Here is a 24,097-nt window from a genome sequence, read left to right on the forward strand (position 1 = left end):
AGTCCTGCAAGACTCAAACACATATCAAATACATATGAAAGCCTAACTTAAACTCTTTGACACACACATCAAAATCTAGGTCGATTGCACCAACATATACATATTAACAATAAGTAAGTCAGTGCCTAAACACATACCCTAGGTATATATCTAAACCTATGTAAGCATATCAACATAAGTAAGCAACAGCATTAGCAGGTATAATAATAACAGCGTACGCACGGATGGTCACTCCCGCTCACCCCTCTGCACCATGACCCCTGTATGGTCGAGAGGTCTGGTCAGTGACAGACTATACACCACTCCAGATACCACTACTCTCGATTGGCCGAGGGGACAGTTCCATAGTAGCTAACTAGCTACGTCTGCGATGAGGGTCCTTGCTGCTCGCAACTCCAGCTATCACTACCCATGAGTAAGTGAGTAGGAGCACGACAGGACAAGCGGCACGCTCCATCTACCACTACCCATGAGTGGCCGAGCGTGTGGCCCTGGCCAACGACCCTCTCAACCACAAGGGAGAAATGGTCGCCGCCATGCATGAAATGACATGATGCGTAAAATGTAGCAGTCATCATATATATATAAACACAGAAATCAGGTATTCTACATGAAGCCAACATGCTTAGTAAGGTGTGTAAATAAACAACATTCAAGTAAGTAAGCATGGTATCTAGTATCTACTAAATATCATAGATGACAAGAGAGACTGTATAGATATAGAAACGAGTAGCTCAAATATCGGGTAGATAAGCATCGAGCAAAAGAAAAATACGAGTGGAGTCAGGATAAACACAGTAACTATCTGAATATTTAGTTCATGCACTAAGATCAATGTATTAAAGAGTTAAAGCGAGAAGTACCTGCCTTTATATGTCGATCATGGTAAAAAATCTCACATCGATACACTTATCTCGAATCAACGTCCTGCAAATAATATGATATATGGTTTAGCTAATCACATATACAACAACTAGCTAAACCCCAAAACTCAATCCTAATTTGATTAGGCAACTATATTTCCATTCCATTAGGTAATCCAATACTTCTTCGTACATAAAATCTTGGTGAATTAATTCGACTAGAGAAATCAACATATAAATGAAGCTCTAATTTCATAACTAAATAGATTAAGCAACCCTAACCATTTAACCTCCAATTAGAGTATACTAGAAGCATAATCAATCTAAAACTCAGTTACTTCATTATCAATCGATCAACCCATCCACAAAGAATCACAACTACACTGGATTAAGTTAACTTGAGTCAACTATTAAGCTTCATAAACCCAACCTACATAGTCCATCCACATGATTAGTTTAGGTTTAATCATATCATTCAACAAATCAAATAATCCTCAATCAACACAATCATTTTCTCCTCCAATTCACATTCATATTTAGTAATCCATATACAACCAAACTTAACAACATCATCAATTAACAAATCAAATCATAGAAGAATTGAAATTCAACTCTAAAACTCACCCAAATTGGATTTCTCCTCTGTCAACTCATGGCTGGAGGAGTTTCGTGTTAGTAATTAGCCCTAAGAGCCAATCATGAGATGATTAGGCCTTTTGGTTACTAATTGAGTTAGACTCAAATGAACCCACTCATTGGATTGAGTCCAATCCGAATTCTACACATTGGATTAATGTGTTAGACTCAATGGGTTAGACTTATTGGGTTATTGAATTAATGGTTAATCCAATATAATAAATCCAACCCATTATACAAAGAGACAAAAAACCCTTGATATTCATTATATGAATATAAATAGGTTTTTGGATTTTATTTTTCATTAGATGAAAAAAAAGGTGACTCTTGAGATTTCATCTTCTTCCTCCTCCTTCCATGGTCGATTCTTGATGTTTGGCCGAACCATGCTTCTTGCTATCACAAGAAGATTGTTCTTCTCTGAAGGTTTCGTTCGTGCGATGAACGAAGTATATGTTCGTGTGGATAACGTAGAGGCGCGGACGCTTGAACGCGCTGAGATCTTGATCCAAAGAAAAGGTTGCTATCGGGATTGCGAAGGGAACACAACAAAGGTATAATCCTATCATGTAGCTTAGCATAGATTATTGCCATAAAAATTGTTTCTTCCCTTCGCATGGATCCGCTAGATAAGAGGATCTAGTATTTTTCTGCTCATGATAGAAATGGAGCACTAATATGGTTATGATAATTTTTAAAAAAATTAAATGATAATGTGAAATTTTCTTACATGTTTTTTTGTTGGCATAATAATTTTCAAGACCATTTAGGTAACTTAAAAATATTATAATTATCAATTTATCTTTATAAAAAATAAACATTTCTTTACATACTTTAAATAACTTCCTACGTTGAAAGTATAAAATCTTAAGTTATCCTTATCACATAAAAGTAACATATGTTTCTAACCATATAAATAGTAGATCCAAATGGACATATTATTCAATTAAATTTAAAAGCTAATCAAGTTTGTGTTTCACATCCATCTTAATATTAGAGACATGATAATGGACACAAGGAAAATTAGCTTAGCTATCCTCTTTATGTTATCCATTTTTATTATTCCGACAACATCTAGAGAGCTTGCTCCTACACCATCTTCGACTGGAATTGATTTTTTTGAATTACTATGTAAGTTATTAATATTATTTTCATACATTGTTTGAAAGCATAAATCTCAAGGCATCGGAGTGAAATATGCTATGAAACTAAGTGGCATTACATATTTAGATAATCACCTTATCTTTATTGCTCCTAAATTTAAATCTCAAAGTTTTTATACAAAATATTTATTTTTGTGTGTATGATTATCAAATTACAAATACTAAGAGTACTCATTTCTATTTACTAATATGCAGTTAAACAACTTGCTGAAATTACGGAAAAAGGACAAGACATATTTTTCCCAAGAAATCAATTAATTGGAAATCGTGACATGCAATGTTGGCTTTGCTTGGATCCCCCTAGACAGTATGATTAGTCATATCTATAAGAAATAAATATATCTTAAATAAACTACTTTTAAAAATATCTAATTGAGGTATGTGCATGAATCATATTTAAGTGATCTAAGATAATATACTTCAAATTATTTTTTAAAAAATTAATGGAAATATTGAGCCTATCAAAAATGAATAAACATTCTATAAAAGCATTTAAATTAAAAATAAATTTATCATTTGAAAAAATTATTGAAATTTTTATTAGTAATCTTAAGAATATACTAAACTATATTATAGTTTATATTAATATTAACTAAAATAAAGCTATAATAAAAGATGCAATGAACAAGTAAATATGAAACTATTCAATTAACAAATTATAGCAATGCTTATAAGTGTCAAGATTTGGTAACTATAGTCCCCATGAGGTTCCCATTTGGATAAAGGGGGGCAAACTAGGTACGGGGCAAAGGACCAATTCTCCAAGGGAGCATATCCCACTACAACAAAAACTGCAAACGACAACGGATATTATCCGTTGTCGTAGGGTCAAAAAACCGTTGTAACTGAGGGTGTTGTAGAATGTATTGCCCTACGACAACGGTTTTGAATCCGTTGTCTTTGTAGACATTTGACAACAGTTTTTATCTGTTGTTGTTTATATGCCGAAAATTTGGCTACGAAGGATACGACAACGTTTTAAAACCGTTGTGGTAGATAATTTTAACAACAGAAATAAACCGTTGTGGTAGACATTTTTTACAACAGATATAAATTGTTGTGGTAGATAATATTTGACACGTTTTATTTTTTTTACAATAGTTTTAATATATTTTACAACGGATAAAACCGTTGTCTTTTATCACTTTTTACAAAAAAATTCTGTTGTGGTTTACCTAGTTTTTACAACATTTTTAACTGTTGTCTTTAATGTTCATTAATACCAAACAACCAATCTTATTTTACTATAAGCAAACCACCAATGCAAAACTAAATATTTACTACATTAAATCCAAAATAAACATCCGTATATAATTCATCTTGTAGCCACATATACAAAAATATAAAAAATGAGTTGTTACTCATCAAAATACACATGTTTTCCATTACTCTCCATATACATTAAATCACATGTTTTCCATTTGCTGTTCTCCATATGGCTTTTAATTTACAAATTAGCAAGGCAAGCTACATCCTAACAAAGCTCACTTCTTGCATCAAAAAAACTCAAGCCTCACGAATTGCCCGACCTGCAAGAGAAAATTTAACAAAACTTATCAAATTCTAGAATTCCAAAAGGAGAATGTAATTAACCAATCTGTAGTGCATAGAAGGTAAAAACAAACCAAATGAAGGAAACAAAAAGAGGTGTTTATTAGAGAATAACAGTACATGGAATCTACTAGGAGTAGTGATACCTAGCTTAGCATAGTTTATTAAATAATTAGCACTACATGCAGCTAACATTATTTAAGTGAACTATCATCCAAGATCAATAGAATCCATGCAAAGCGCATTACATCCATTAACATCTTGAAACAAAATATTCATGCAATTTTCTGTGTCATTTTCCAGACTGCATTACCTTTGAGACTTGGTAGGCATAATATGCTTTTCCATTTTGCAAGTAACAAGTTGCCAGGAGCTCCAAATTGACATAAGGAGAGTACAAACAAGAAAAAATAATAAATTATAGGAGGAAAAACAAGATTAAGTCATGGCATATAGACGAAAATCATAAGGAGAGTACAAACAAGAAATTTGTAGAGCAACTCATAAGATACAAAAAGGTCATCATCTAACAATTCACAAAGAGATAACTTTCACATTGTCAGTCCTTGCATAATTCGAAAACAACTAAATAAGCTACTCACACAACCCAGCCATTATTAATTTTGGACCACAAAGAGAGGCAATAAATAAGGGAAATATCAGCTAATTCTGCTCATGGTAGAAATGCAAGAATGAAGTATTGAGCAAAGGAGATAGCTAGCTGTGAACAAACAAATTATTAGCACTAAGGAATCAAAATCAATAAGTCATGGAGTCACAAACAAAGTGTTCAACCATCTTTTGAAGTCTAGTAATTTATACATAGTAATGAAAATAGTCTAGTACGCAATCCGCCCATTCGGATCGCACTTCGTCAATTTCTTCGTTGGAGTAAATTGTTTTCATGAATTGTTAACAAACCCAGATTATATTAGTAAAAAAAATCAGTAATGAAAAAGCAAAGTCAAACAAAAAAAATTATTTGAGAAAATTGAGAATATGTTAAATATTACCATTGACAACTACTCACATTAAAATCTAAATTCAGAAGAAAAAAAACTACATCAAAGAAAAAAGGGAGAAAAAAACAAAAGAAATTGTCCCTTCTTATTCCCCTTCACTCTGAATCCGAGTCCATACTCTCCATTCCCTTCAACCCTCTTCGCCTCTTCTTCTTCTGTTCAAAACCAATAAATAGATACTAAATAAATGTTTCTCAATAGAAAATATAATACCGATATAATTGCTAGAATAGATATAGATATTTCAAGGTGATCAATAGGGGAAAAATGAACAATAAGTGGAGAGCGAGCCACCGCACCAATGGAACATAACATACGTGGACCCGCTCGAAAGGGCCAACAAAGACATGCTGCATTAAAGACATGCAACAATGAAGGAAAACCAAGGAATATTGTCAAAATTAATAATAGAAGAAAATGGTCGAATACTATCATGCAGCACAGCAGCAGTGAAAGCAATCAAACAAGGTAGAAAATGTTGAAAATTAAGATGAAACAAATATCAGAGCATGAGATTTAGAAGAATGGAAGCAAGTGGACGGAAATGGATACCTTCCTCGTGCATGTCTTCTCCCTCACTTCATACCTTGCCCTTGTCAAATATGTTAGCCACATACCTGGATAACAGTACTAGGATCCAAATTCACAACAATTAGGAAAATAAAGTTTGAATTTTGAGAAGAAAATGAGCAACAAGTTGTGATTTTGCTGAATCCAAAGAATGGAAGAATGTGGAAGTAGTGTGACCAACACTTACCTGATAGTCCAAAGAAGAGGGCAACATCACCATCTTTGCCCATATTGTTGCTAGAGTGCAGGGAGAGAATGTTTCTTTTAGGCATTAGATAGTGCATCACACCGAACAAACCCTTCTTCATCTCCCCGGCATACTGTGTGCCAAGGATGACCATTTCTTTCCTATCAAGATTAAGATCAATGCTGGTGGAGGTAGTCATGTAGTGTGTGTATCGATTACATGGAAACTGGCCAGCATTGTAAATTGTGAAGTCCGGAGTACTGAAATCCTCCAGTTCTTCAGGCGTAGGACGGATGCACCTGCGATCCTTCCAATTATTTCATGCAAAAGAGAGTTTTTCTTCTTCTAGTTTACATGTTTTCCCTTGGCATTAAGGAGAGAAAGAGGAGCTAGTTATCTCACTAACACTAATATATGCATATGTATGATCCAGCCTGCTACTAACACAACTATGATTCACTACTAGAGATCAACAGAACTAACGCAAAGATGACTTATCTGGATAACTGTCGAACTGTAGAATTGAAGAGCATCTTTAGCATTCTTATTAGTAGTATTTTTCACTTACATGTTGTGCATAAACAGGGAATGATAGGCCCTTGCAGAGACAATTTGAACTTTGATTCGATGCTCGGGATCCCAGTTGAGGAATTGGTCATTCACAAATACCTTGTATCATTCAGATGGCATATTAGGATCTATGAGGAATTACATCAAACACTTGATGTGCATGTGTACCTTATCCAAAGAGTTGAGGTAATCGACAGCCCTCTCCCTGTTCACTAGGAAGGTGTGCTCATCCATCTCTATGTTCGGTGAGCCTCTGCGTGAATAGTGCACATACATTTTGAGAAGGAATCATCAATGGAAGGATCATGAATTAGTTGTGTGGACTTACTTTCCCCACCAAAGCTCATTGGCAGTGGTTTCATCCTTGATGACACACTTGTCCCTCGGCGAACGGCCAGTCTTCGCGCCAGACAAGGTAGCCAAGGCTCCTGTCGATGTTATGAATGATCCATGTTCATGTTTTATGGCTTGCTCGTAGAGTTCTACAAGGAATTCGTGATTCTTTCAATGAGAATGAAATGTGATGATTTGAGTGATGAAGAGGAGATGAGAGCAGATACCGGCAAGGGAGAGGTTGTAGAGGACATGGGTAAACTTGAGGGCACTGTTGCTGATGCTGATGGTCGGCGTCAAGTAGTGGTGGTGCTCGGCGCCGACCTCTTCTTCTGCAGGGAGTGCAGTTCGTCGATGGTCTTCGCCTTCACCGGCGGCGCGCTGTCGTCATGGCAGATCCCGTTCTCCGGTTTCCCCCTCCCGTGCGTCTGGATCTTCGGCAGCCCATTGGAGAACGCCTCCGCTCACCAGGAAACGAGAAGGAGCACAACGTCGTATGAGGAGAGGGAAAGATAAATGACTTAGGTTTGGGAACGCAAAAACACGGCACCGAAAAGAAAACAGCGAGGGAAAGGAAAACAGTGAAGGGGGGAAATGACCAAATTCAATTACAACGGTTTTTTCAAAACTGTCTTCGTAGCCACTAAAAACGCGGATAAAGACAACGGTTTATAAAACCGTTGTAAAAAGTCTTGTCGTTTTAAAAAAAAGTTGCTCAATGACAACAGTTTTGACAAAACCGTTGTCTTTTATATTTAATGGGGAGTTCAAAGACAACGGTTTTGGCAAAAACCGTTGTCTTTGAGCAAATACGCAACGCTTTCTCTTAAAATCGTTGTCGTAGGGGTGTTGTCGTTTGCAGTTTTTGTTGTAGTGTCCTTTAGAAAAAAAAATCCCCTTCCACCCCCTAACCACTTGGTGATAGGCTATAAATTAAACCCGTGATTTACCTCCCTTTATATAACTTAGGGACCGATTGTAAGGGGCTTATAGGGTGAGCGTAATCACCTTTTATAATAAAAATATTTGTTACATATAATTTATTGTAAAAATAGCATCACTTTTTTTTTTTACTAAAATTATTAATTTTAATATAAAATATGCTTTAAATTGTATTATTCAACTTTTTGACTATAAAAATCCTAAAATTTAGTTGATAATTTAAATAATTAGATATAATGAAAAAAAAATATTGATGATAATAAATAAAAAATTATCAATACTATGAAATATTTAAATGAAAACATAAGTTTTTTTACAAAATTACAATTGATCAAAAAAAAGTTTTTATTATTATCCATATATATTTATATGAAAACATAAGTTTAACCCTATGTTGCTTGAAAAAAATATACAAATCACTAAAAATTTAAAAGTTTCAAAGAAAGGTTTTCTTGAAAAATCACAAAGTTACTTGAACATCATCAAAATTTTCAAAAATGATACAAAGTTGAAAGATGACTATAAGTTTCATTAAATTCAACATTAAATGCCTTAGTTTTGTATCAATACAAGAAAAAACTTTACTTTTAAATACAAACTAAAAGAAAATTTTAAATTTTGATATTTGATATAAATATAACCTATCAATACATTGAACTTCCCCTAGCTAATCAATGATTACTATTTTGATACTTTTGATTTAAAAAAAAAAATTATAAATTATAGTTTATTAGCTTACCATCTCACTTGAAATTTAAGAGTCTCAATAAAAATATTAAGTTCAACCCTGTATTTTGAGTGAGACAAATAATGTATCAAAACTTTGTTATGTGATGATACAAATCTAACCTTGCAAAGCAAAGCAACAACCATAATATAAAGATATTGGTTGAAATTCAACATGGTCTGCTTTTCTAAAATACTATATGGAAGAGTTCATTATTTGGGAAAAAATTAAATTTGACCAGTATAGATTCACCATTTACTCCATACGAACCCATATCCTAAAAATAAACTTTTATTTCATAGCTTCTATTAAATACTCCAAGATAGGACTTTTGTTTCTTAGATTCCGTGTAAACAATCCATTTTTTATATAAATTAACCCTTTATCTCTCAAGATCATGTTCCACATGGATTTCTAGTCCTTGATCCCAATTTTTGATTGCTTGATACTGGTTTCAGAGCCATAGGTTTACGAGGTCTATTATACATATTTCTGACTTTATGGTTTATTTTTTTCGATGCGACTTTTGAGTTCTAGGACTAGGCAACTGTAGGGCATCCCCATGATATAGGAAATGAAGTTATATTTCTGGTGATTATCTTATCTTTTGTGTTGACTACCTTTTATACGTCATGGATAGACACTCTCCAATTTAGTTGGATTGTTTATCTATTTCTATACCTGTCTAGTAAGTATTCATTAACTTGGTGAAGCATGATGATACTTAGTCAATCTGCTCTATTTTCAATTGTGGTCATTGTTGACTAAAGAAGTGACTAGTTGACACGTTGAAGACTCTACCTTGATGAAGATAATGTTGATTCTCTAGTAGCACCGACTGATATCGAGTTGAAAAATGAGGGTCAAATCTATCAACAACCTATTGGAGATTAGAGATTATAGTATCAGAGAATTAATCCTACCCTACCACCGGTGGTACCAACTCTTGCTACTACCATCTAGGTGAAAGATAGAGTTGTATACAATTATTGGCTTGGTTAGTAAAGGATCAATTGATTCATGTTGTCTCGATCAATAGAGGACCAATTTAGCCTATTTCATGGAGTTTCTGACCTCTGAGAAGCTTGTGACTAGTTAGATAACCTAGAAGGAACACTTGAGTACATAACTTGTACAGACGTAGAAAGGACTGAATTATATATATACCATTGTTAGCTTGACTAGTCAATAGAGGATCGAGGTATCTTATTCCATGAGGGCTTTTACGATGGACTGTATATGCATGGTTTGGAAAACTTAGTACATATATTCAGGTTGATGGCCCCCAATGATATGGAAAAGTGTAGAGGTAGTTGCTTAATACTTATGTGATACAACTATCACGCCTCGAGAGTAAGGTAGTCCGACGAAAATTGGACAGCACATCCCCTGTAACAATGACAATCCAAAGTGTAACGACCACCCTTCTTACTACTACTACACTCTAAGGATGACCGTTACTTAACTACTAACTCTACTTTACCGGTATGATCGAAACCACGAGGAGTCTCTACCGAAAATTTTTGACAGAGTCTCTCCTGTACCGGTGACCTTAAACTGAGATACAAACATAATATACATCAGCCACAGGTGTCTGGAACATATATCAAACACACAAAAGAAATAACATCACCACGCAGTTTAATATAATCAAATCATGCAAGTAATGAATAGCGGAAACAAAATAAAATACAGCTTCTTACTCCAAAATTTTCTTATCAACCTATATACCAAATTAATCTAACAAATTCTTAAACTAAGTCCCAAGGCTTCCATAGTCCTGGCATCACACATCCATCCGCACCTCCTTGTCGCCTACCTTTGCTAAAACTTTTCCTTTCCTATATCTGCAGTAAGAGGAAATATAATCTATAAGCAAAATGCTTACTAAGCGCTATCTAACTCACAAAAATCTCGATATGCATGTATATATATCTATAACATGAACTAACTGAATGTTTACTGAAGACTAATCATGCTCATCTAATGGTAAAGGAATCAAACAGGCTAAAATGCTAAACATGTAAAGCTACTCATGCTCTTCTAATAGTAAAGAACAGTAAGCCAATCTAAATAACATGCTAGCATAAAAGGAAACTAAACTTGCTGATTTTAAAACAAAGTGAAACTTAATTCATTTGTTCTAAACTTATTCTTTTATACTTATGTGAAACTTATTTTGTTTGTTCAAAAACTTATACTTATAATACTTCAAAATAATAATCAACTTTCTTCTTGGGCCCGGCAACTGTACTTGCTATGCGCACATCCCTAACTAGACCCGAGACAGCTGGTCCCGGATCTAGTAGGGTTTACTAGGTTATCTAAACCTAGGGACGACTATGGGAGTCCAGCCCAAGGACAACTGAGAGTCCTGCATACTAGGTTATCTAAACCTAGGGACGACTATGGGAGCCCAACCCAAGGACAACTGAGAGTCTAGTACAGTGCCACTGATAAAAGTAAAATACTTGTTATCTTTTAATACTTCTAATATATAATACCTCGGCATTTTAATAAGCACCTTGTGTGCCAAAATCCCTAAAGTCTTGACTTTGGGATCTACTTAAGGCCTTGGCCTTTTTCTTTCTTTTCTTTATCTTTCTTATACTTGTTAATACTTCTAAAAGAATGCTTCTTTAAAAAGAAACTGAAATGTTTAAGCAGATTCTAACTTTGAAATGCTTAAACCAAAAATCTGTCTACTATGCTAATAAAATTCTGCATATTAAGCTTAACAAAAATCTGATCTAAGATTAGAGTTCTACATGCAACACTTATCAAAATCTGCAATCAATATTTATGAAAGTCTGCATACAAGCTTAAACTAAATCTAAAACTTGTTGGAATTAAAACCTACACTGCATGCTTCGTATTAAAAGGACTAAACTAGCTGACTCTAAACATATGCCTCGGTAATTAAAAATGGAAACTAAAACACCAACACCGAAGCCTAAACCATCCATTTCATATATATAGGAAACTAAAACTAAACCATCTCCTGCATGTTGTGGCGGCAAGAAAAACTTAAATCTGTGTGCTTCGAATAATCAACAAGACCTAGACTGAAATTCTAAAGCCATAAGCACAAACTAAATCTAGGGTACTGATTATAGCAATTGAAGCAATCAAGCACTCATGCATTAAAACTAAAATAAAAGAAACTACTAGAACTTCAAAAACAAGAAGCCACAGCATGCTACTGGACCAAATTTTAACAGCCAAGAATGACATAAATGAATGCAAATTCTTGGGATCTGATTACTTGGAAAATTTCAGCACTACAGAAATAGAGAAATGGTACAAAATTGAATTGTACATATACTCCGACTGCCAATGATCTTATATAATGCCCTACACCTTGAAAGGATAAAGGCCAAAAATCCATATTTGGCCAATCAGCAGATTATCAAGTCACAACTTACCCATGGTTATAGCAAAAAGCTTCTCCACGAAAACCAGGAACCATCAAGTAATAGACAACCACTATTAATATCTATATATGTTGGCAGTTTAATTAGCAAAACAGCTTTCATGAATGCCATACATAGCACAAAACCAACCAAATTGAGCTTGCTAAAGACTTAAAACAAAAACCTATATAAACTGATTCATTGCTTCAGCAGAATTGCAAGGAAGAAAAAAAAACGGAAGCTTGGATCTATTCTAACAATCCTTACAATCACAATTCTCTATACAAAATCTGAAACCTCAACTCCAAAGCGCTGCCCCTTACAACATGCTTCAGAAAAACAAGAAACTAACAAGAATAACAACTCTATAGCTACTCTTACCGCAGGTGAGGAGCAACTTACCTTGCTGTTCTTGAACTCATAGCTGGAAAAATTGCTTCTAGGGTTCGGAGGAGCTCACGATCTCGGCGTTCTCCTCGTGTTCGCACGTCCTCCTTGACAAGACGATCATGACGGTGTGAAAGACCCTCAGATTCGGTCCTTGACCGGCCGCCGGAGACGAAACCTAGCTTCGGTTTCGTTTCTGCCCGAGAGAAATCTTCGACGCCGCGCACGCGTTGTAACAACCCAAATTTCCTCATTTCGAGTCCTAATAGTACTTAAAAATATTTAGAAATACTTTAGAAAAATTCTAGAGATTTTTATAAATTTTTAGAGTATTTTTATGTAATTTTTGGAGTTCGTTTGGTATTTTTACCAAAAGAAACAAGTTGCAAAAAATAAAGAAAATTAGCCAAGATTCGAACCGCAACCTCTAGCTGAACCAAGCCTTAAGCAAATCCGGCTGACCAAGTGGTCAAGCAGGTAGTTCTATTTAGAAAAGGTAGCAAAATTTATTTAAGATAGTTAACAGAATATTGGATTATAAAAGGGATAAGTTGATGTTGGATTTGTCTGTTTATAAAAGGTAGGGAATTTATTTAAGATAGTTAACAGAATATTGGATTATAAAAGGGATAAGTTGATGTTGGATTTGTTTGTTTAGAAAAGGTAGCAAATTTATTTAAGATAGTTAACAGAAATATTAAGTTATAAAAAGGGTGAACTTAGGGATTATTTTCCAAAACCTAAACCTCTCCTCTCCTTTTCTCTCCCGACGGCACAGCGTCTCCTGTTTGGGTGAAGGAAAAAAAGGGGGGGGGGGATCTAGGGTTCCTCTCCGGCGGCCGGCCAAGGGAGATTTCTGGGAGATCTTCACATGGTTGTGATCCTCTCGTCAAGGGGAAACCGTGAGCACGAAGGAGGGGTCGAAGCTTGCAATTCCCGCAAACCCTAGAAGTTTTCTTTCCTGTTGTAAGCCCAAGAACGCAAAGGTATGTGCTTCTCACCTACAGTAGGTGTAGTTTCGGACCTTTGTTCTTTTTGAATTCGAAGCATGAGAAGCGCTTATAGTGCAGATTTTTAATTAAGCCTATAGTGAAGATTTTTAATTAAGCTTATAGTGCAGATTTTTATATAGGCTTATAGTGCATATTTTAATTAAGCTTGTAGTGCAGATTTTTAATTAAGCATATAGTGCAGATTTTAATTAAGCTTATAGTGCAGTTTTTTATGTAGGCTTATAGTGTAGATTTTAATTAATCCTATAGTGCAGATTTTTAATTAAGCTTATAGTGTAGATTTTTATATAGGCTTATAGTGCAGATTTTAATTAAGCTTGTAGTGCAGATTTTTAATTAAGTCTATAGTACAGATTTTAATTAAGCTTATAGTGCAGATTTTTATGTAGGCTTATAGTGCAGATTTTAATTAAGCTTATAGTGCAGATTTTAATTAAACTTGAGAGTGCAGATTTTTAATTAAGTCTATAGTGCAGATTTTAATTAAGCTTATAGTGCAGATTTTTAATTAAGCTTATAGTGTAGATTTTAATTAAGCCTATAGTGCAGATTTTAATTAAGCATATAGTGTAGATTTTTAATTAAGCTTATAGTGCAGATTTTTATTTAAGCTTATAGTGCAGATTTTAATTAAGCCTATAGTGCAGATTTCAATTAAGCTTATAGTGCAGATTTTTATGTAAGCTTATAGTGCAGATTTTAATTAAGCTTGTAGTGCAGATTTCTTAGAGCTTAAAATGCAGATTTCTTTAGAGCAGATTTCTTTAGAGCTTGTAATGCAAATTTCATAAGAGCTTATGGTACAGATTTCTTTAAAGTTTATAGTGCAGATTTTTGGAGGAACTTGTAATGCAGATTTTTGGTGGAATTTATAGTGCAGATTTTTGGTGGAACTTGTAGTGCAGTTTTTTTAAAGAAAATATTATAGTGCAGTTTAGTTAAGTATTATAGTGTAGAATTTATGTTTGCATAGTATGCAGAAATAGTGTAGCATAGAATGCAGAATCTTGATTAGTATAGTATGCAGAATTTTGATTAGCATAGTATGCAGATTTTTTTATGCATTTTAAAGTTAGAATTTGTTTAAACATTTCAGTTTTTAAAGAAGCATTCTTTTATTAGAGGTATTAACAAGTATAAGAAAGATAAAGAAAAGAAAGAAAAAGGCCAAGGCCCTTAAGTAGATCTCAAAGTCAAGACTATAGGGATTTTGACACACAAGGTACTCGTTAAAATGCCAAGGCATTTAAAGAAGAAGTAATTAAGATAAATCAACTTATAAATCAATATTTTTCTTTTATTAGTGGCACTGTGCTGGACTCTTAGTTGTCCTTGGGTTGGGCTCCCATAGTCGTCCCTAGGTTTATATAACCTAGTAAACCCTACTAGATTCAGGACCAGCTATCTCAGGTCTAGTTAGGGATGCACGCATAGCAAGTACAGTTGCCGGGCCTATCAGCAGTTTGATTATTATTTTTATCTATTATGAAAATAGTTTTCAAAACTTAACAAATCAGTTTTAGATTTATTTTATTCATATGCATATTCGAGTTTTGTGAGTTAGATAGTGATTACTAAACAATTTTGCTTAGAGTTGCATTTCCTCTTACTGTAGATAAAGGAAAGGAAAAGTTATAGCAAAGGAAGGCGACAAGGAGGTGCGGATGGATGTGTGATGCCTGGACTATAGAAGCCTTGGGACCTAGCATAAGGATTTATTAAGATTGTCATTTATTAAGAATGTATTAGATGAGTCATTTAGTCTTCCGCTGCTAGTGAATTGTATGTTTTGAGTTTTCCGAGAGTTTTAGGAATTTCTATCAACATGTGAACAAGGATAGTTAAGTAAAGTTAGTAGTCCAGTAGCGCTCCGCCCTCACAGTCTAGTAGCGAGGAGGGTGGGGTGTTACAGTTGGTATCAGAGTAGTTCCTATTCTCCAGCATTACACATCAGCACCAGCCTTGCCGTCTTCAAGTAAGAAAGTACTTAAATTCTTTTTAGTATGCTTTTCTTTTTTTGCAGTAAAGAGAAATCTTTAGAAGTATTTGTTTATATATGCTTAAGCTAGATAAAAGTTCTTGTGTGAGGAACAGCATGAGGCAGAAATATCCAGAATTGTTCTAAGTTCGAGGACGAACTTTTTATAAGGTATGGGGAATTGTAACAACCCAAATTTCCTCATTTCGAGTCCTAATAGTACCTAAAAATATTTAGAAATGCTTTATAAAAATTCTAGAGATTTTTAGAAATTTTTAGAGTATTTTTATGTAATTTTTGGAGTTCGTTTGATATTTTTACCAAAAGAAACAAGTTGTAAAAAATAAAGAAAATTAGCCAAGATTCGAACCTGCAACTTCCGGCCGAACCAAGCCTTAAGCAAATCTGGCTGACCAAGTGGTCAAGCAGACAATTCTGTTTAAAAAAGGTAGCAAAATTTATTTAAGATAGTTAACAGAATATTGGATTATAAAAGGTATAAGTTGATGTTGGATTTGTCTGTTTAGAAAAGGTAGGGAATTTATTTAAGATAGTTAACAGAATATTGGATTATAAAAGGGATAAGTTGATGTTGGATTTGTTTGTTTAGAAAAGGTAGCAAATTTATTTAAGATAGTTAACAGAAATATTAAGTTATAAAAAGGAAGAACTTAGGGATTATTTTCCAAAACCTAAACCTCTCCTCTCCTTTTCTCTCCCGACGGCACAGCATCTCCTGTTTGGGCGAAGGAAAAAAGGGGGGGATCTAGGGTTCCTCTCCGGCTGCCGGCCAAGGGAGATTTTCGGGAGATCTTCACATGGTTGTGATCCTCTCGTCAAGGGGAAATCGTGAGCACGAAGGAGGGGTCGAAGCTTGCAATTCCCGCAAACCCTAGAAGTTTTCTTTCCGGTTGTAAGCCCAAGAACGCAAAGGTAAGTGCTTCTCACCTGCAGTAGGTGTAGTTTCGGACCTTTGTTCTTTTTGAATTCGAAGCATGAGAAGCGCTTATAGTGCAAATTTTTAATTAAGCCTATAGTGCAGATTTTTAATTAAGCTTATAGTACAGATTTTTATATAGGCTTATAGTGCAGATTTTAATTAAGCTTGTAGTACAGATTTTTAATTAAGCATATAGCGTAGATTTTAATTAAGCTTATAGTGCAGATTTTTATATAGGCTTATAGTGCAGATTTTAATTGCCTGTGCAGATTCTAATTGCTGTTGAGTTGCCGATTAAATTCATGTGAGCTTATGTTAGTCTGATTTAATTGTTTATAGTTCCAGATTTTTATGCGGAGAATAGTGCGATTAATTAAGCTTGAGAGTGCAGATTTTAATTAGCCTATGTGCAGATTCCTAACTGCATAGTGTAGATTTTAATTAAGCCTATAGTGCAGATTTTAATTAAGCTTATAGTGCAGATTTTTATTTAAGCTTATAGTGCAGATTTTAATTAAGCCTATAGTGCAGATTTCAATTAAGCTTATAGTGTAGATTTTTATGTAAGCTTATAGTGCAGATTTTAATTAAGCTTGTAGTACAGATTTCTTAGAGCTTAAGATGTAGATTTCTTTAGAGCAGATTTCTTTAGAGCTTGTAGTGCAAATTTCATAAGAGATTATGGTACAGATTTTTTTAAAGTTTATAGTGCAGATGTAAAATATAGTACCAATTAATAATTAAATAATAAGATTATTTAAGGAAATAATCTTATTGGAATTTTTAGAAATTTTTTTGGAATTAATTGGAGTTCGTACGACGTATTTAGAGGGGTGTACTTATGGGCTCAAGAAAAAGTCAGTTTGAAATACCGGGAGGAGGGAGTTGATTGAGAAATTAATCTAAGGTTTAATTTAAAGTTTCCTAAGTTATAAATCTACAATGACCGAACCCTTCTCTCCAAAAACCCACCGCCGAACCTCCTCTTCCCGAGCCACACGCGACCTCTCCCTCTTGCGATTTTCTCCCCTAAAGCCACCGCCGACTCTGTTCCTCTCGCTCTCTCTCGAGTTCTCGGACGCCGCCGGCATCTCTTCCTCACACTAGCACCTGAGACGCCACACCACCGCCGGTCACGACGAGCCCCAGCCGCCGACTTTTCCTCCTCACGCAAACAGCACAACGACGATCCCTCTCCCTCACACAAGCACCACGGACCATAGCCGCTGACCCCTCTTCACCCCGAGGCGTGCCCTAACTGATCCAGCAAGTGGGCTTCCCCTGGTAGGTATGGATGAATGTTTCTTCTTGTAGAGATTCCATGGAACAGATTTGAGAAGTTTTGGAACCCGATCGGCCTTGCATTATCCTACTGGATGTTTTGGTTGGCAATAGTGTGGATTTGTTTCGTTTGTGATCTTGCTCTTAGTGAAGGTGTTGAAAATTGTGGGGATAGAACTTAGTAGATTGTAACCTTTTCGTTTGTGGTTTTTTTTATTCTTCAAGGTGGTGGTAAAATCCTGACAGATTTTGGAGGTGGCGAAACAATTTTTGTGGTTGTTCTTGATGTTCTGGGATTAACTTTGGAGTTATGGACAGATTTGAGTCATTTAAGATGGCTGTACCTTGTGCTGATCTCTAGTGCTGGCTGCGGTATCATCAAGCGGTTTGGAAGAGGTTAAAATGACTTTTTATGGTGCTTTTATTTTTGGTGTTAGTAGTTTCAATTCTGATTTGGAGTTGTGCTTGCTTCCTCCGTGTAGAATGAAGTATGAATGGATTTGGAAGTTCGTAACTCAATTCTTTTGGAGCTAGAAAGTTTGTATCAGATCTGGATTTGATTCTATGATTTTCTTTAGTGTTTTCCAATGTGTAGTAGCTTGAGGTTTTACTTCTAGTGAATTGATGCTGGGTTCTTCTTGTGGTAGTTGAGGAGGTTGTAACAGATTCGAGTGGATCGGGGATTGTCTCTGTTGTCGCTTTATTTTCATGATGGTTCCGGCCTTCTAGTATCGATTGGTAGAACGGGATTTGAGAGTTGATGTGTTCTTGTCGATTGCTACTAAATCGAAAGGCTGCTGGACATATTTGATTTGAGAGTGAGGAGTATATATTCGATGTTAAACTAGGTTTCTTTTGATAGTGAACTGTTGGGTTTGAGTTTAGCTAGTTGTTATTTATGAAATTATCTAAATTGTACATCACGTGATTTACAGGACGTTGATTCGGGATGAATGCCTCGACGTGAGACTACTTGACAAGATCTACGTATAAAGACGGGTACTTCTTGCTTTGTTTTCTTTTAGTACTTTGACCTTAGTGCATGAATTATTTTGGATAAGGACTGTTTACCTTGACTTCACTCTTATTTTCCTGCGCTTGATACTTCCACGCAATCTTTGAGAAATTCGTTCCATATCTATGCAGTCTCGATCTCTTGTTGTTGTCCATGATCGCAGCAGTATACTAGATACCATGTTCAGATGTTTTCGATCGCTATTTATTTATATATTACGCCGAGTACGCCGGCTTCATGAGCATACATGTTTCGCTTATATATATACGATGATTGTTGCATTGTTCGATCACGTCATGCACGACGCCAGATCCCCGCCACCGAGAGAGTGGTAGCCGGAGTGGTGTACAGTCTGTCACTGTGGGGTACGAGCAGCAGGGACCCCGCCGCAGATGTAGCTAGTTACCGCTATGCAACCGCCCCTCGCAGTGGTGTGAGATGTCACATGGTCAAGGTGCGTAGAGGTGGGCGACCATCCGCATACGTTGTTATTATATTTGCTTTCACCGCCTATATCGTTATTGCTTACTTACTGCTGTTATTCACATATGCTGATACGCTTACTTGGATTGAGATATATTCTCATTATAGATGTTTAGTCATTGAAAATTTGTATATTCCTTGCTTATTACCTCTGTAGTTATGAGTAGTACTGTTGCAGATTAGTACTAGTTCTGACCTACTATACCTAGCCTAGGATATGGTTTCAGGTATGAGTGCTTATTTTGGTTCTATCGTAGTATCTGCTATTTCTTTTATGAGACTGTATACTCTTGGCTCACTTTCTAGTTATATGTTATGTTCATGCACTATCTCTTCCTTACCCGCTGAGTTCCAATACTCACCACCCCGTAAAAATGGTTTTCTTTTGCCAGGTAACAGGTAGATGAGTCATGGATGCTTGGAGAGTCCCAGCTGCCAGTCCCACGACACACTCGAGGATAGTTTCTTTTCTGATTTTGGTTGCTAACGCTATTTATGTTTTGGTTTTGTGAACTTGGTATTGTATGCTTCGATATGGATTTTAGAGTCTAGTCTGGCGGTTGCAGGTAATTTAGTTAGTGACTTTGTCGGTCATACATTTGTTTTCTTTTTGTGATTTCCGCTGCGTTTACATCCAGCCGTGTAGGCTGAGTATTTATCGTTCTGTCTTCCGCTGTGTGTGTTTCTATTTTGTTCCAGCCGTTTTGGCTGATGGTTATAGATAATGGTTATGTGTTATTTCATTTTGTCCAGCCGAGTAGGCTGTGTATATTTAACTGCGTGGTTGTGTTGTTTCTATTTTCTATGGTATATATATCCCAGCCGAGTGTGGCTGATGTATATTTTGTATGTAGTAGTGCTTCAGATTGTCACCCGTACAGGGGAGATGCTGCCGAAATTTCTTCTGGCAGGGACCCCTCTAGGGGCGTGACAATTTAGTGGTATCAGAGCCTGGTTCGAGTCAAATGCTGGGTTTTGTGTTTTTCGGATTTCGATCTTGTTCGATTTATGATTTTCGGTGTTCCGATTGTTTTGTTCTCCCTTTGTAAGTTGATACCTCGATGTGATTCTCAAGTTTTTGGACCAGGCAGCGGCAGGATATCTCCGAGCTATAGGATGTATGTTGTCTACTGCTAAATATTTTCATTTAAAATTAAGCTACAATTAGCTGATACTGACCTGATTGTGGGGTTAGCTTTCTAGCAACTTAGTAAACTGCTTGAGCGTGTCTGATCGACTTTATCCATCTCACTTCCTAATAAGTTATTTAGAAGATTGGGACCAAATAAGACATCTGATAAATGTTATAGTGTTAGCAGATCCTCGTCTTAAACTTTATGTTACATTGCAAATGCATTGTTCAGTGTCCAAATGCCTCTAATTTGTTTCCTTAAAATAACGCAGACTGTAAGGATTACGGTATAGCTCAGATTTGCATGTGCTTCTTTATACCTTCCTTTCTAACCCAGCACAAGTATTTGAACAACCAATTATTATATATCTATATGTTTTAATGTAAAGAGCCCTTCAAAGAATGGTTCAGGAGAGCAACTGGGAACCATACAACAGCATCTGTATAATTGTATACCATAAATGATGCGTTGGGACAGCCATTCTTTAGGTTCATCAAACTTTAGTAGAGGTTAAAATAAGGAAGCAGAGAGTCTTTACTTGGTTCAAATTGCAACTCGGCTTTATTACAAACTGATCTGTGGAACCAATAGAAACCTTTTATTTGCTTATAAACAATACAAAATATACTGTTCTTGGTCTTTCAACTCTTATCTAAACCTTTTGCAAGTCCAACTCAATTACAATGCATCTAGATTTGAAAAAAAAAATGTAAAAGACATAATTGCAGCAATGAGCTAGTTGTACCCATATGTTCTGAGTAGTGATCAAAAAAAAAAAAAAAAAGGGTGGCTTTAATCTGTTGTTCCACCTTACTACTTACTATTGCTCAAGCATTCTAAATCCACAACTTGACATGATGCAAGGCCATTGGCAGGTTAATGCCTAAGCATAGTACATTTTGACTGGAGAATTAGTTCCTTCCCTGTGGTTAGTGGTTAGCCATGGTGTGTTGATGTTTGTCAAACACTTTAAGTTACACATTTGCACTTGATAAATTATGCATGAATGTGCAAGACAACTCGTGTTGCTTGAGGAGATTCAGAAACAAGCTTGGTTGATGAGTTTAATGGATTGAGTATAAAGCTTTGTGGAGCTTCATCCTTGAGCATGATCATTAAACACGGATATTGGATCCAAAGGCTTTTGTGTTTGAGCTATAATCTTTTGGGTTTGTTTTAATTAGGAACTATTAAATGAAACGTAGCTTTCTATTTGACCTGGTAAACTTAACAGCAGAACATTTTGAAAATTAGTACTGGGCATAAACTTTGCAAGAAAGTGAAACAAGATAGTTAATTTACCTATAGTTGGTTAGACAGTAGTATGTAAGTAGCGGAAGCGGAGCGAGCCCATAACCCACAGAGCCATCACTTACAGTTGGAGATTGTTCGTGACACTTGGTTGGAGTAGTATACGAGTATGTTGTTTGTTGTTACCCTAGGACGAGGATCCTGGAGTTAGCAAGAAATTTGGGGACCAAATTTTTTATTAGTGGGGGAGATTGTAAAATATAGTACCAATTAATAATTAAATAATAAGGTTATTTAAGGAAATAATTTTATTGGAATTTTTAGGAATTTTTAGAAATTTTTTTGGAATTAATTGGAGCTCGTACGACGTATTTAGAGGGGTGTACTTATGGGCTCAAGAAAAAGTCAGTTTGAAATACCGGGAGGAGGGAGTTGATTGAGAAATTAATCTAGGGTTTAATTTAAAGTTTCCTAAGTTATAAATCTATAATGACCGAACCCTTCTCTCCAAAAACCCACCGTCGAACCTCCTCTTCCCGAGCCACACGCGACCTCTCCCTCTTGCGATTTTCTCCCCTAAAGCCACCGCCGACTCTGTTCCTCTCGCTCTCTCTCGAGTTCTCGGACGCCGCCGGCATCTCTTCCTCACACTAGCACCTGAGACGCCACACCACCGCCGGTCACGACGAGCCCCAGCCGCCGACTTTTCCTCCTCACGCAAACAGCACAACGACGATCCCTCTCCCTCACACAAGCACCACGGACCATAGCCGCTGACCCCTCTTCACCCCGAGGCGTGCCCTAACTGATCCAGCAAGTGGGCTTCCCCTGGTAGGTATGGATGAATGTTTCTTCTTGTAGAGATTCCATGGAACAGATTTGAGAAGTTTTGGAACCCGATCGGCCTTGCATTATTCTACTGGATGTTTTGGTTGGCAATAGTATGGATTTGTTTCGTTTGTGATCTTGCTCTTAGTGAAGGTGTTGAAAATTGTGGGGATAGAACTTAGTAGATTGTAACCTTTTCGTTTGTGGTTTTTTTTATTCTTCAAGGTGGTGGTAAAATCCTGACAGATTTTGGAGGTGGCGAAACAATTTTTGTGGTTGTTCTTGATGTTCTGGGATTAACTTTGGAGTTATGGACAGATTTGAGTCATTTAAGATGGTTGTACCATGTGCTGATCTCTAGTGCTGGCTGCGGTATCATCAAGCGGTTTGGAAGAGGTTAAAATGACTTTTTATGGTGCTTTTATTTTTGGTGTTAGTAGTTTCAATTCTGATTTGGAGTTGTGCTTGCTTCCTCCGTGTAGAATGAACTATGAATGGATTTGGAAGTTCGTAACTCAATTCTTTTGGAGCTACAAAGTTTGTATCAGATCTGGATTTGATTCTATGATTTTCTATAGTGTTTTCCAATGTGTAGTAGCTTGAGGTTTTACTTCTAGTGAATTGATGCTGGGTTCTTCTTGTGGTAGTTGAGGAGGTTGTAACAGATTCGAGTGGATCGGGGATTGTCTCTGTTGTCGCTTTATTTTCATGATGGTTCCGGCCTTCTAGTATCGATTGGTAGAATGGGATTTGAGAGTTGATGTGTTCTTGTCGATTGCTACTAAATCGAAAGGCTGCTGGACATATTTGATTTGAGAGTGAGGAGTATATATTCGATGTTAAACTAGGTTTCTTTTGATAGTGAACTGTTGGGTTTGAGTTTAACTAGTTGTTATTTATGAAATTAGCTAAATTGTACATCACGTGATTTACAGAACGTTGATTCGGGATGAATGCCTCGACGTGAGACTGCTTGACAAGATCTACGTATAAAGGCGGGTACTTCTTGCTTTGTTTTCTTTTAGTACTTTGACCTTAGTGCATGAATTATTTTGGATAAGGACTATTTACCTTGACTTCACTCTTATTTTCCTGCGCTTGATACTTCCACGCAATCTTTGAGAAATTCGTTCCATATCTATGTAGTCTCTTGTTGTTGTCCATGATCAGTAGCAGATACTAGATACCATGTTTGTATGTTTTGACTGTTATTTATTTATATATTATGTTGAGCATGCTGGCTTCATGTAGCATACATGTTTCTGCTTATATATATATGATGATTGTTGCATTGTTCGCATCATGTCATTGCACGCACGCCAAGATCCCCGCCACCGAGAGAGTGGTAGCGGAGTCGATGCCGCTTGTCTGTCGTGTCGCACTCGCCACCGTGTGAGTGGTAGCGAGACGAGCAGCAGGACCCCGTCGCAGATGTAGCTAGTTAACTACTCCCCTCGGCCATTCGTGTGAGTGGTAGCCGGAGTGGTGTACACATCGACCCCCTCGACCATCAGGGTCGGTGCGCAGAGGTGGGCGAGTGACCATCCCGCATACCGTTATTATATTTGCTTTGTCTGTCTATATATGCCGTTATTGCTTACTTACTGCTGTTATTCACATACGTTTACTGATCGAGATATATTCTCATTATAGATGTTTAGTCATTGAAAATTTGTATATTCCTTATTACCTGTAGTTATGAGTAGTACTGTTGCAGATTAGTACTAGTTCTGACCTACTATACCTAGCCTAAGATATGGTTTCAGGTATGAGTGCTTATTTTGGTTCTATCGTAGTATCTGCTATTTCTT

The 24,097-nt window shown here is 36.2% G+C and overlaps 1 long non-coding RNA gene across 2 annotated transcripts; it reads left to right on the forward strand.

The window, feature by feature from the left end:
- Positions 1-17,176: 17,176 nt before the first annotated feature.
- On the forward strand, positions 17,177-23,389 carry LOC121980319. 2 transcript variants are annotated; one of them, XR_006111488.1, is made up of 4 exons: positions 17,243-17,579; positions 18,512-18,575; positions 19,467-22,293; positions 23,222-23,389. It is a non-coding gene; the product is annotated as an uncharacterized LOC121980319 (long non-coding RNA). The 2 variants fall into 2 exon arrangements; XR_006111487.1 differs by lacking the exon at positions 23,222-23,389 and having other exon boundaries at positions 17,177-17,583; positions 19,467-19,846.
- Positions 23,390-24,097: the final 708 nt, after the last annotated feature.

This window comes from Zingiber officinale, chromosome 5A (genome assembly GCF_018446385.1).
Source record: "Zingiber officinale cultivar Zhangliang chromosome 5A, Zo_v1.1, whole genome shotgun sequence".
NCBI lineage: Eukaryota > Viridiplantae > Streptophyta > Magnoliopsida > Zingiberales > Zingiberaceae > Zingiber > Zingiber officinale.